The sequence below is a fragment of the Bos indicus genome, chromosome 29, assembly GCF_029378745.1.
Source record: "Bos indicus isolate NIAB-ARS_2022 breed Sahiwal x Tharparkar chromosome 29, NIAB-ARS_B.indTharparkar_mat_pri_1.0, whole genome shotgun sequence".
Lineage (NCBI taxonomy): Eukaryota > Metazoa > Chordata > Mammalia > Artiodactyla > Bovidae > Bos > Bos indicus.
Window position 1 is genome coordinate 43,353,879 of NC_091788.1, and position 9,958 is coordinate 43,363,836.

Here is a 9,958-nt window from a genome sequence, read left to right on the forward strand (position 1 = left end):
AAACTAGTATTTATATTCACCAACCTAGAAAATGGTAATATACAAGACAGTTCATGGTTGTTTATGGAAAATAAGATTTATGTTTTTAATAATAATAAAAATATATGAAAAATAAAATTACAGTCTATTAAAAAAAAAGAAAGTAAATCTATACATATAGGTGGCTATTCTCTAAATAGATAAATGAAGTGATGACTCCAGAAAATGTAAGAAAGGGCTTATGACAAGTGAAAAAAGAGTTTTGTGCATGGTACAAGTTTCTTAAGACATTAAACTGCCTTTGAAGTCTTATTTTTACTTTGACTAAGTAAATAATTATGGTTTCACAATGAATATAAGCTGGTATCAATCTGAAATTTGGTTTTCTCTTTCTATTAAAAAAAAGTTTTCTTGGAATACAGCTTTTGATAACAGACTATGTAAATTTCTTTGTCTTTAATGATTCATACTTGCTTTTAAAATCTTTTGTTAGTTTGATAAAATAACTGAGTGTTATTTCACAACGATCTGTGGAAACTATGGCACACATAGACAAAGCTCATTCTGCTTCTACAAAATTAACCCTCATCAGGAAATTTAAAATGGATAAACAGTGGCTATAAACCGAACAGTCAAGGCTATGGGAAGTCCAAGACGGCCGCTTGACTTTTCCTGGCTCCCTGACAAACCTCACTTTTATTTGATAGGATAAAGCCTTTCCTAGCTGCAGGGTTAATATCTCACAATGGAAAAATGGTTAAAATGCACTTTCTTCAGTATCCAGTGATCAGGGCACCCACTTTGCTGCACCGGTCATACAGACACTGGCAAAAGCTTCATGAGCCTCTGGGAAACCGTCACATTCATTGATGTCCTTTGTCGTCAGACAAGGATCACAAAACAAAGGGATTGGTTACATGAGATTGAACAGACTGCTAAATATGATTACAATTTTCATGACTTTTTGTCTGATGTATTACTGGCTTCTAATCTTTGTTTTCAGATATAAAAAAGATCTTCTCCTCAAGTCACTGATGGCTTAAAACAATTTAGTGATTTATGCCTGTGGGTAAAATTAACACATTTTTCTTTTCTCTCTGCCTCATCTCCCCTAAAATTGGAGACATTTGAGTTCTAAACAGCCTTACCAAGGTAAAAAAGAACTGTCTCCAGACATATACAAAAATCTCAGAGTATACTGGTAGCTCTAAAAAAAAAATCCACCTAAATGATGTCAGGCCTATGATATCTAATATGTTCCACTAAATATTAAGTTCTAGTTTTGTTAATTCAGGTCTGTTTTTACTAAGACTCACTTAGATAGTTCCCTGTGGTTATGTTACATTGCTAAAAGGACATTCATTAAGTTAAATTAAAAAGGTCCTTCATTAAAAAAGACACTCTAAGATTGTTTCTAAAGCTTATATCAGTAACCAGTCGAACAGCCAGGAAATTAACAGCAAGCTGTAGTCATTTAACAAACTAAGTCAGTGACTCAAAGATGTCACTGGGCTATACCTAATGAAAGTCCTTGACTTACGGTCTTACTTACGATTTTACTATTACTGTTAACTATACTGTTTTCTGTATTGCCTATTTCAAAATTGTTGTCCCTCACATTGTCAAGGGTGTGCCTGAGCCACTGATATAATGATGGTAATATAGTTCCACATGAAAGCCGTAGTTATAATGGATGTAACTATATATCTTCCTTTGGTAAACTCTCTTATGTACATTCAGAAAACAAAGATCATGGCATCCGGTCCCATCACTTCATGGAAAATAGATGGGGAAACAGTGGAAACAGTGTCAGACTTTATTTTTGGGGGCTCCAAAATCACTGCAGATGGTGACTGCAGCCATGAAATTAAAAGACGCTTACTCCTTGGAAGGAAAGTTATGACCAACCTAGATAGCATATTGAAAAGCAGAGACATTACTTTGCCAACAAAGGTCTGTCTAGTCAAGGCTATGGTTTTTCCAGTGGTCATGTATGGATGTGAGAGTTGGACTGTGAAGAAGGCTGAGAGCCTAAGAATTGGTGCTTTTGAATTGTGGTGTTGGAGAAGACTCTTGAGAGTCCCTTGGACTGCAAGGAGATCCAACCAGTCCATTCTGATCTCCATCCAAGGAGATCAGCCCTGGGATTTCTTTGGAAGGAATGATGCTAAAGCTGAAACTCCAGTACTTTGGCCACCTCATGCAAAGAGTTGACTCATTGGTAAAGACTCTGATGCTGGGAGGGATTGGGGGCAAGAGGAGAGGGGGACGACAGAGTATGAGATGGCTGGATGGCATCACTGACTCAATGGACGTGAGTCTGGGTGAACTCCGGGAGTTGGTGATGGACAGGGAGGCCTGGCGTGCTGCGACTCATGGGGTCGCAAAGAGTCGAACACGACTGAGCGACTGAACTGAACTGAACTGAACTTATGTACATGTGACTATTGATACATTCTCTCAATATATATAGACCACAACTCAATCCGATGAGAATACAAAACACATACAAAGACATTTAGATGCTGTTTTTTTGCTGTTATAAAACTACCAAAAACCATAAAAACTGATAACAGCCCTGCTTATACCAGTAGAGCATTCCAGCAATTTCTTAAAATTTGGTCTATAAAATATTCTACTGACATTCCCTATAATCCACAAGGACAGGCCATGGTGGAGGGGGCTGATCAATCACTGAAACATATTATACAAAAACAAAAAGGGGGAGGTGCCGTAGGACAAAAAAACAGTATTTAATAAAGCTTTATTTACTCTCAGTTTTTTAAAATATTGCAGCACAAACTATGGAAACTGCAGCGGAGCGACATTTTCAGGCTACATCCACAAATACACCTAAGGCTGTGATCCGGTGGCAAGATCCACCAACAAACGCTTGGTCACCAGGGAAGTTAATTACATGGGGAAGAGGGTCTGCTTGTATCTCCCCAGAAGAAGGTCTAGAACCTGTGTGGATTCCAGCTCGTAGAGTAAACCGAGCAGAAAACACCAGTGATTCCAGGCAACCTGATCATGGTTGTTTGCCTTGATAACCATCAGAGTGAGTATACCCCTGGCTTCAGCAGAAGCAAAGAATTATACCTATTGGGCCTGTGTACCTAATCCCCCATTGTTAAGGCCTGTTAATTAGGGTGAAGGATCTATCCCTGTTTATGTTAATGACTCCTCCTGGATCCCTGGTCCAGAAGACCAAGCGTTTGCCCGTTCATAAAAAAGAAGAGGGGACCCCCTTTAATAGTACTTTGGGTTTTGACACTTGACCTGTTTGCCTAAGTGCTGATCAGGGCTGTCTTAACCTATCAATGCAGGCTTGGCTTTCTGTAAATTCTTTGAACAGAAATCCCACTAAGGCTCAACTGCATTTACTTTCTGGATTGAGCTCTGGATATCAAGAGACTGATCAAATTAATCTAACCAAGCCAGATAGAACCTTGTATGAGAGCAGACACATATGGGCCAGCCGATAAGATCAAATACACTGGGATAATCGTCGCGGGATTGAAGGGGTGATCTTACTTAATGGTTCCTACGGAATTGTCTGGAACTGGCCCCCTATGGGGTATGCAGTCTCTCATTGCTCACACCATAACTCGTCCAGCAATCCTTATAGGAATTAGCATTGGCATATGTATGTACACAATTACACTAATATTACTACACATTCCGAATATCCCATTATCTGGCATGACAGTGGCATGTCTCTACCACAACAGCAGCTCAAATTAGGTAGGGCTCAAACAGAAATGTGGAAGTTGGCCAAAGCCTGACAAAATATCAGATTTGGGATGGAAATTATTCTTACTCCATGAGTTATACTTTGTCATTCAATACATCAACAAATTGGACACTACACTCAAGGTTGTGTTAGGGAGCCGTACGTGCTTATGATTGGCACTAAAACAATTAATCAGACAGAAAGGAACCTGACCTGCCAAGATTGCAAACTGTATACCTGATTGAACAGTTCATTATTTAACTCAAACCATTCCTATGTGATTTTGCATAAATGTTCAGGAGTTTGGCTGCCAATATCTCAAAATAGGCCTTGGGAACTCTCCCCTGACATGCATACTTTGCTCACAGTACTAAATACTATTTGGAAAAGATCCAAATGTTTTATTGGGCTCTTTCAGTTCAGTTCAGTCGTTCAGTTGTGTCCAACTTTTTGCAACCCCATGGACTGCAGCACACCAGGCCTCCTTGTCCATCACCAACTCCCGGAACTTGCTCAAACTCATCTCCATTGAGTTGGTGGTGCCATCCAACCATCTCATCCTCTGTCGTCCCCTTCTCCTCCCGCCTTCAGTCTTTCCCAGCATCAGAGTCTTTTCAAATGAGTCAGTTTTTCGCATGAGGTGGCCAAAGTATTGGAGTTTCAGCTTCAGCATGTCCTTCCAATGAATATTCAGGACTGATTTCCTTTAGGATGGACTGATTGGATCTCCTTGCTGTCCAAGGGACTCTCAAAAGTCTTCTCCAACACCACAGTTCAAAAGCATCAATTCTTCAGCACTCAGCTTTCTTTATAGTCCAACTCTCACATCCATACATGACTACTAGAAAAACCATAGCTTTGATTAGACTGACCTTTGTTGGCAAAGTAATGTCTCTGCTTTTTAATATGCTATGTTGGTCACAACCTTTTTTTCCAAGGAGCAAGTATCTTTGAATTTCATGGCTGCAGTCACCATCTGCACTGATTTGGAGCCCCCCCAAAATAAAGTTTTTCAGTTTCCATTGTTTCCCCATCTATTTGCCATGAAGTGATGGGATCAGATGCCATGATCTTCATTTTCTGAATGTTGAGTTTTAAGCCAACTTTTTCACTCTCCGCTTTCACTTTCATCAAGAGGCTCTTTAGTTCTTTTTCACTTTCTGCCATAAGGGTGGTATCATCTGCATATCTAAGGTTATTGATACTTCTTCCAGCAATCTTGATTCCAGCTTGTGTGCATCCAGCCCAGCATCTCACATGATGTATTCTGCATATAAGTTAAATAAGCCGGGTGACAATATACAGCCTTGATGTACTCCTTTCCCAATATGGAACCAATCTGTTGTTCCATGTCCAGTTCTAACTGTTGCTTCTTGACCTGCATACAGATTTCTCAGGAGGCAGGTCAGGTGGTCTGGTATTCCCTTCTGGTATTTCTTTAAGAATTTTCCACAGTTTGTTGAAAATCACACATGGACATCACGAGATATTCAATATCGAAATCAGACTGATTATATTCTCTGCAGCCAAAGATGTAGAAGCTCTATACAGTCAGCAAAAACAAGACCAGGAGCTGACTGTGGCACAGATCATGAACTCCTTATTTCCAAATTCAGACTTAAATAGAAGAAAGTAGGGAAAACCACTAGACCATTCAGGTATGACCTACATCAAATCCCTTACAATTATGCAGTGGAAATAACAGATTCAAGGGATTAGATCTGATAGACAGAGTGCCTGAAGAACAATGGACGGAGGTTCATGACATTGTACAGGAGGCAGTGATTCAGACCATCCCCAAGAAAAAGAAATGCAGAAAAGCAAAATGGTTATCTGAGGAGGCCTTACAAACAGCTGTGAATAGAAGAGAAGCTAAAGGCAAAGGAGAAAAGGAAAGATATATCCATTTGAATGTAGAATTCCAAAGAATAGCAAGGAGAGATAAGAAAGCCTTCCTCAGTGATCAATGCTAAGAAATAGAGGAAAACAATAGAATGGGAAAGACTAGAGATCTCTTCAAGAAAATTAGAGATACCAAGGGAACATTTCATGCAAAGATGGGCTTGATAAAGGACAGAAATGGTATGGACCTAACAGAAGCAGAAGATATTAAGAAGAGGTGGCAAGATACAGAGAAGAATTATACAAAAAAGATCTTAATAACCCAGATAACCAAGGTGGTGTAATCACTCACCTAAAACCAGACATCCTGGAATGCGAAGTCAAGTAGGCCTTAGGAAGCATCACTATGAACAAAGCTAGTGGAGGTGATGGAATTCTAGTTGAGCTGTTTCAAATCCTAAAAGATGATGCTATGAAAGTGCTGCACTCAATATGCCAGCAAATTTGGAAAACTCAGTAGTGGCCACAGTTTTCATTCCAATCCCTAAGAAAGGCAATGACAAAGAATGCTCAAACTACCGCACAATTACACTCATCTCACACACTAGAAAAGTAATGCTCAAAATTCTCCAAGCCAGGCTTCAACAGTACATGAACTGTGAACTTCCAGATGTTCAACTGGATTGAGAAGAGGCAGAGGAACCAGAGATAAAATTGCCAATATCTGTTGGATCATCAAAAAAGTGAGAGAGTTCCAGAAAAACATCTATTTCTGCTTTACTGACTCTGCCAAGGCCTTTGTCTGTGTGGATCACAACAAACTGTGGAAAATTTGGCTCCTTATTGCCACCATAATGGACATTATTGCCATCACCACCACAGCGCCAGTGGCAGAACTGGCTCTCTGTCAGATGGTGCAAACCACCACTTTTGTGCAGAAATGGTGTAAAAATGCCAGTTCCATTTGGGGAGACAAATCTCACATAGATAAGGAGATTAACAACAGGTTAGTGGATTTAGGAACTGCAGTCCTACTCTTAGAAGAAGAAGTACAAAATCTTAAATTACAAGTACATTAAAATGTGACTGGAACATTACTGCTTTCTGTGTAACCCCCCAGGAATATAACCAATCTGAACACTCCTGGCATTGTGTCCTCTCAAGTGGATCAAAGGTATCAGAGGTGGTCTCATTGGAACACTAGCTATGTTTTGCTGTTTCACTATAATCTTGTCTTTAGTCCTCAGATGCATGCAAAAAACCCTCCAAGAACTATTGAAGAAAGATGTTGCAAGATCAACATATCTTCTGCTACAAAAAGGGAGATATGCAGGGGTTAATAGTCAGCCGCCTGTTGCTCTGGCTAAGCCATGAGAAAATCACCATGGGAAAAGAATAAAAGCAAAATATAGCAGTACAGCATAACCCAAATAAAAGTATATCAGGTTGATCAGTTGGAGTTGTCATGCCCTGCTAAGGAAAAACGTAGTGTGGACCTTGGAACGCCGGGTCAGCGCAAGTTCAGAACGCTGCTTGTGCACACATTAAGATGTTTGCCCAAGGCATGTGCGGGTCTATGACCTCCAGCCAGGTGATAGCCCTTGTACAAGAAAATAACAAAGATAGTTTAAAGTAATCAATAAAACGGGAGACGTGACTGGGGACACAGGAGGCTGACTTCATTGTAGCACTGCAGATAATTTCTGCTTGCCAAGAAACTAAATAAAAGGGATGTGGCTCCGAGGAACAGGGCTCTTGATCCAAGAGGTCTGGAGTCCCTGAGTCCCATCTTTAAAACTTTCTTTCTGTCTCTAGTTTCTTTTTCCCAGACTGTGCGTCGACCACTTTCGATGCCTACTTGCTGTGGGGCCACAGCACCTGGGAAATCCCATGGACAGAGGAGCCTAGTGGGCTACAGTCCAAGGGGTCACAAAGAGTCAGACACGACGGAACGCACAGCACACAAGAGGCCTTGAAACGATATATAAAATATCCAGCTCTATAAGATCAGTGGTAGTGCGACTAAACACGGGAAGAAGCAACAAGGCAGAACCATTTCCTGAACCACAGAAACTAGTAAGACAGAGGCTTTTGGCTACTGTTAACAGGGCCTAGGGCTTCCCATATGGCTCAGTGGTAAACAATCCACCTGCCAATACAGGAGGTACAAGAGACGGGGCTTCAGTCCTTGGGTCAGGAAGATCCCCTGGAGAAGAGAGTGGCAACCCACTCTAGTGTTCTTGCCTGGAGAATCCCATGGACAGAAGAGCCTGGCGGGTCCACGGGGTTGTAAAGAGTTGGCCACGACTGGGCATGCAGGCACCAGAAGGGCCTAATCCAGGAATAGCACACTGAGAGGCCGATCAGCAAAATCCTTGCCTGACCCTGAAATGAGCATTCCTAGCGTGGTTGGACAAACTGGACACAGAACGCCTCCTAAACCTTGGTCGGAATTAGGATCAAAAGGGAAGGGACTGTAAAATAAAGAATGTTGCCTACCGTCCAGTTCTACAAGAATCAAGTCATTAGCCACTATAGTCTCGGACCTACAATAGTCCTAAAAAAAATTGAGGCCAAAGATCAACATGAGGTACTTTATGCCCTGGAAACCTTGCAGAAAGGGCATTCTGATAATTAGCTACTTTCAGGAGGAATTTTTTATGAACTCAAACTCATGCACCTTCTCACATTTAGAAAAGCACTAAAAGGGATTCCCTGCTGGCCCAGTGGCTAAGACGCAGCACTCCCAACGCAAGGGGCCCGGGTTCCACCCCCGATCAAGGAACTAGGGCCCAGGGCCGCAATGAAGGCTGAAGATCCTGTGTGCCACAACCAAGACCCATCGCAGAAAAATAAATATTTTTTAAAAGAGCTAAGTTGGGACTGTCCAGTAGTTAGGACTTTGGTTTCCAATGCATGTATATGGATGTACATAATCTTATCCATTACGTACAAAATGGATAAGACTCATAGATTTCGAAAACAGACTTAGGGTGACCTAAGAAGAAATGCAAGAGGGGGCCGAAGATAAATTAGAAGCTTGGGGTTAACATACACACTAGTACATATAAAATAGAGAGCCAAGAAGGACCTGCTACACAGCACAGGGAACGCTACTCAATATTCTGTAAGGGAAAATAATCTGTATAAAAATAAGTATATATATATATATGAAGCTGAATCGCTATGCTGTACACCTGAAACTAATACAACATTGTAAATCAGCTATATTCCAATAATTTTTTTTAATCATGAATAAGATGAAAATGGAAAAAAAAAAAAAAACCTTCGTAACACTTTCGCTTGGATTTTACAAAAGATGTTAAGCTTAGTTTCCATTCCAAGCTTCTGAAGCAGAACGTGCTGTGCTGTGCTCAGTCGCTCAGTCGTGTCTGACTCTTTGTGACCCCGTGGACTGTAGCTCGCCAGGCTCCTCTGTCCATGGAATTTTCCAGGCAAGAATACTGGAGTGGGGTGCCATTGCCATTTCCTGCTCCAGGGGATCTTCCCAACTCAGGGATCAAACTCACATTGATTAAAATAGTGTGTGGAAGTATTCACACCAAAGTGTTACCAGTGGTGATCATGGTTGGTGACTTTAGGAGTGATCTTCGTTTTCTTATTACCTTTCAATATTTTCTGAATTTTTTGGAAGGTGCATACATTAATTTTATTATGGGGGGTGGGGGAAGAAGTTATTTTTAAAACCAGTTGAAGCATGTCTTCATGGAACCTTTGTTTGCTGTCCAAACCTGGGTTCCAAGAATGCTCTAAAGAAGGGTTTCTGCCCAACATGAACCAGATGGAAATGAGGCCAGCTGGACAATAACAGAAAGTGCAGGACGGTGTGAAGATGGGGCTCCACTGCCCACTCTGAGCTCCAGGGGGAGGCAGGAGTAAGCAAGGAGAGCTCCCTGGAGGAGGAGGGTCTTATGGTACGGGCAGGATGTGGCCCAGGGTGAGCCAGGAGACCGCATTTCAGGCTAGGGGCACTGTCTGAGCAATGGCAGGAGCCCACTGGGCCAATACAGGGTGTTCGTGGGAGTGGGTGGGTTGGGGTACAGAGGCCAGGGAGGTGAAGAGGTTGTACCTGTGAACTACATGAATGAGCAGAGGGAAGAGTGGGCAAGACAGAAAGAAGTAGTGGGTGGGGGAGGGGCGGCCTCACACCCAAAACACATGAGAACAAGCTGGGTCACCATCGCTGCTCCACTGCCCACCATCTACCTGCCAGATGTCACACACGCACTTGAATACACTCGTACATAGATGTGCACACACATCCATGCACTCGTGTACACACATAGGCACATGCATCTGTGTACTCGTGTATACATGCAAGCATGCTAAGTCACTTCAGTCACGTCTGACTCTTTGTGACACTATGGGCCACAGCCCCCAGGC